Raw genomic sequence first — 5,413 nt, 5'->3', positions numbered from 1 at the left:
GGGGGGGGGGGGGGTTGGAGAGAGAAAGTTAGCTGAAATGTGCTGATATTGCTGGTGGTGGTTCTCCCTTGAGAACAAAACATGACAGATTTAAAAGGGGGTAGCAAAAAGAACAGCGAAAATAGAAAATGTAGCTTCTAGTTTTGGCCCTGTTCTTAATCAAGCTAGTGCCCTCTGTGGCAAGCTGTAGCAGGCTGCAGGGCCAGAGGCTCCAGCTCAGCTGAAAGCAGTAATGCTAATTACAGGCTGCTCAGGAGGACTCCCTCTCTGAGGGAGATAATTAGTGGCCACAAGAAGTCAAGAGGCTCCCAGGGAGGGGAAGCCAGAGAGGGACCCAGAGGGAGATGGAGATGGACAGTGTCAGAGGGAGGAGAGAGGAGCCAGACTAGTGGCAGCAGAACTGAGACCCAGGCCTGCAAGGCTGGAGACAACAGACCTGTGAGACCATGAGAGGGAACACACTCAAGGGAGAGAAGTAGGACTGCACTGTGGCACTGAGGGAGAAGCAGGAAGCCAGCAGCACCCTATTGGGGGTCTGGGATGAGACCTCAGAACTGTGATATATCCTCTATGGACTATGTTATGTGTGTGACTGAGCACTGACTGATGTAGATTTCCTGAAGGGCAAGCATGCCCATGAAATAAAAGATTATTCAGATGAAGCAAATCCCTGAACCCACTATATCATATTATCTTCAACTTGACAGATTTTCATAAACAATTTTATGTGGTAGGTTGACTTGTACTTTTGTTAACTTAGGTCAATGTAGAGTACATATCTCTGAGCAACAATACTCTGTACCTATTCTAAGCAAGAGCCTTTAAAAAAGGATAAATCATCCTGACAATAGTTAATATGTTACCAATCTAACAATATTTGTTTAATGTAGACACATGGGATGGAATTCTTTTTTCCCTCATGCATCTAAGCGACCATGTAAGTGGCCTTTTTGCCACTTATGCACAGTTTGCAATTGTATTACTCCTAAAGTCTGGGGATTTAAGCATGAACACATAGAATGAACCTATACAGTGGGCTATGGACTAGCTACAGGTAAGCTCAGGCATCCCTCACAGAAGTCCAGCACAGGAGTAGGCATCCTGTGTACTAGCCCTAATACTATGTTAAGTTACTATGACACTTATCTAGGAAGCTACAGACCCAGGTTCTAGGTCTCTGTTGCACACAGAGAGAGTTTAACCTCATTTCTCTCTGACTTCCTAGCATAGTACTCTAACCATCATGCCACTGGTAAGGTATTATCTAGTAGTCATCCTTTCTAGCATTCCTTTCAAAGCCTGTCCCATGGGCCAAGAAGAGAACAAATAGGGGTTGTTATGCTCAGTGAGATAAAGAGAAGGCCCTGCATTGTAGCATGGGCCCCCTGCTTCTAATCAAACAGAAATATTTCCATTGCATTGTCCTCCATACATTTTATCCATTGACTAGCAAAGGCAAGGGGCTCGGCTTCAAAAGGAACACTGAAGAACAACATGGCAACTGCTTAGTATGTGGTATAATGGTTAGAGCACTGTCCTAGAGAGATACATGGTCTAACCCCTCCTGGGCAAGGAAGGCCTAGACCCCTTGTTTTTGTCTTCCTGGGTGAGTGTTTAACTATTTTTCAACTGAGCTTAAACATAGGAGGGTTCTCCTTCTCCCACTTCCTTGTAAGTTGAGAGTTTTTGGCCAGGTACATTTTCATGACATGACTAGGCACAGATATGTACCCAGCTTGAGTACACATGTGTATCCGTGTACCTTCCTGGCTAGTATATGACCAGGGATATGCTGCAGGGGTAATAGAATCATAAAACATATGTAAATGGCAAAAAGGGGCCACTTATGCCACTAGAAAATTACCATTTAAATGCAAAAAGGAAAACTGAATTCAAAGAATAACTACTTTTTGCAGCTCTTATACACAGCTTTCAGTTCAGCAAACATCCACATGTCTACTAGGTATAGTGTGGCTGGGCAGTTCCTTGATGACACAAAATTGTAGGTGCACATGGTTGGGGAAGACTCAAAATTGTAATTGGGGAAGGGCACCTAGAACTTAGATCTCCTACTCCCTCAGCAACTCCTCAAGGGTCCTCCTTCTCCATTTTGTTTCCAGAAAGTATGTGCACAGGTGTGCAGGGTGATTCTATTTTACTGCATGGAAAAATAGAATCCTAAAAGGTGTCTAAGTGCCATGAGGCTGTGCAACTGATATTTGAGCATGTATGGTGAAATAAGATTCTGTCCATAATGTCACAGAATTTGCATTGCATACCAATTAAGATCATTATATTGACAACAAAAACCATTAATAAAAGAGCTTGAGTTCTGGGAGATGCTTTTATCTAGAGTAAGATTTTTTTTCTTTGTAAAAGTAAATATTTCTAGTGGCATATGAGTCAGGAAAGAAGTCTGGTAATCCAAATTAGGTTTTATAGCCCTAACTCATTTTTTTTTTCACACACCCAAACATCAAAGAGAACTGGATCAGAGGTTGCATAACGTTGATCCTTTTCCCCATGAGACTGTTGTGATTGTCTTATCACTAATGAAGCAACAGCTAGCCAGTCAGTTAGTGTCAATCAACAGTGGTGAGGCATTTTACAAAATTAGTCCTTATTGATATATAATGATATCAGAATCAAAAGCAAGAGATGGAGCAATTTGTCATTGTAGCAGCCAGGATTGCAATTAGCCCTTTTAGCTATTTTTGTTGTATATGCCATGCATTTTTTATTGCTCAATGCATTTTAATTGAATAACATGAATGCTTGAAGGCACTGACATTAATCCAAAAATCTTTTGTTTTTTTTAATCTAGTCAAGGAAGAGAGAGAGAGAGAGAGACAGTGTGTGTGTGTGTGTGTGTGTGCATGTGCGTGCGTGTGTGCACATAGGCTGGGGAAGAAGGAAATCTACCATTTTCTTATTTTATTCCTTACCTTGTCTTACATATGCTGTTTACTTATGAATTCTTGACTCACTAGAGAGCTTAAGTTATAAACTAAACTCTTACGATTCTGACAATACTTCAGGACTCGTTTCTGCAATAAGGAAAGGTAATAGAGAATTCGGTGACATAAAAAAACCTAGCAATATAGGGACAGAGTCTTATCTCAGTGGTGTATGTCCAGTGAAACTTTGCTGATAACAGTGGGATTACTCCAGCTTTACATCGGTGTATCAGAGATCAGAATCTACTCTATATATATTTTCAAAAGCAGATTACCAGAAAAAGTATTTGGGTCCCTAGAGATACTATCTTGTTCCTTGCTCCTCAGAATGCAGGCACTGCTCACATCGAGCCAGAGAGAAAGATGCCAAAAGAGGAATGAGGAAGGGAAAGAAGGTAGGCTAACAGTGTGACAGCCTTCTTGCTGCACTGTAGAAAAGTTCTCTATTGCCTGGAGAAAGAACCACAGAGAATGAATTCAACATCTGGCTGATAAACCATAGAACAGAAAATTGATGTAACATCAGGAAATACTCTTCTATAGTTAAAGAGACTAGTATTTTAATTACACTGAATCCACTGAGATTATAAACTGCAGAATAGCATGCTATTTTGTTCTTTCTTTGTAATTTTTAAAATGTAGCCTTTTTATTTTATAATATTCCTTATTGTTACAGCACAGTAATCCTACTAAGATTATTCTTCAGTTGCTATTTCCTTTATAAATTGTAGTTGTTAAGTATCAGATCTTAGCTATTCAAAAATCACACTGATCTGCTATTTGGTTGGCAGCTTGGATCAAAAACTATTGTAGTTCCATTAAGAGACTTTTGGAGGATTCTGCTTTTTAAGGCAACATAATGCCACCAAAGAATAAGATGCTTTTCCACAGAGCAAGAACAAAGAAAACTTTAAAAAAAGGCTATCCATTTCACATAATTACATCAAATAATGACACAAATCTACTTGGTAAAGAAGAATAATTGCAAATAGAATAGGGAAATAGAAGATATTTTTTGTTCATAAGGATCTTGAGGAAAAACACTTTCAGGGATGGACCTTACTACACTTATCCTTGTCTTTGATACCTTATGTGGCATATTCAAAAACGCTTATAAGGAGGCATCCAATTCCCATTGAAAATGAAAGGGAAGTAGGCATCTAACTTACCATTTTACCTCTGAAAATATGTCCTGGAAGAATAGATTGCTAAAATGCATTACATATTTCTGGACAGCATGTTGAAGCTCATTGGCAGATCCAGGTTTTTAAAAAAGGGGGTGTGCAAGCAACAACCAACACAGCACGTATGACAGCATACCCCCCACTTCCACATTCAAGTCCCACAACTGGGGCACGCAGGCCATGCCATGGGGACTTTAAGTCCCCAGATCAGGTAATAACATCCCGTCCCTTTCTCAACACCCCATTCCTTCCCTTCCATGCTCAGTGGCACCTCCCCTCCTCCCTCTCCTCTTTCCCTCTCTACTTAAACCTCTAGGCTTAAAATGTCACTACTTCTGACCTGGCTGCTTCTGCCCCTCTGCAGCTGGAATTGTGGGGAGTGGCTGAGTAAGGAGTCTACCTTAGCCAGTGGTGTCAGCTGTGTCATGCTGGGCTGTAGGCAGCCAGATCTGGGTGGGGGGTGTCACTTCAGGGTCAGGAGAAGCAATCAAGTTCCAAGGGAAGCATGCCGAGCCAGAGTGTAGGGAACCCAGCAAGTCAGAAGACCTATCTGGGGAACCAAGTCAGAGAACCAGAGTGAAAGGCAGAGCATGGGGTAAGGAGGCTAACTAGGTAAGATATCCAGGAAAACAAACTAGAATTGGGTCAAATATCCAAAGTTCAGGACAAACTCAGCCAAGTCAAGTATCCAGAGAGTCTGTCAGGAAGTTAGTAGCAGCACAAGCCAAGGGTGCAGCAGCCTGGGTACAGGGTAGGTCTGTGCAAGTAGGCGGCTATTTGATTCAGCTTCAGATCCAGCTGCTTCGATGCCAGAAATCTGATCCAGAGCTCTGGACCAGGTTCCCACTTTGATCTGGCTGAAGTGGCTCCGAAGCTTCGGAGCCGCCTCAGAGATCTGGCTATAGGGTATAATGGGGAATCAATGAAATATTTATAACCTTGTTGTTTTTTGTCCAATTTGGATAAAGCTTGCAGGGATGGTAGCCTCTTCTTAGAGCATGAAGTCTGCCAAACTTCAAGAAGATCAGTGCAGAGGTTTGGGGGTAACTGCACCCCAAATTCTTGAAAGCAAAACTCATGTCATGTGTATGTGTTACACTGCAGGGGGGTAAAAACTGCAGGGGTGGTGGCCCTTGGTGAGGCCACAAAGCCTGCCAAGTTTCAAGAAGATCGGTGCAGGGGTTTGTGGGGAACTGTACCTCAAGCTGCTCACAGGCAAAACTCATGACATAGATGACCCTGTGTGTGTTACGGCACAGCGGGGTGAAAGCT

This window comes from Gavialis gangeticus, unplaced genomic scaffold, assembly GCF_001723915.1.
Source record: "Gavialis gangeticus isolate Ggan-Ray unplaced genomic scaffold, GavGan_comp1, whole genome shotgun sequence".
In the NCBI taxonomy this organism is placed as follows: Eukaryota; Metazoa; Chordata; order Crocodylia; family Gavialidae; genus Gavialis; species Gavialis gangeticus.
The sequence above is the reverse complement of the archived record's forward strand: the minus strand, read 5'-3'. Positions refer to the sequence as shown.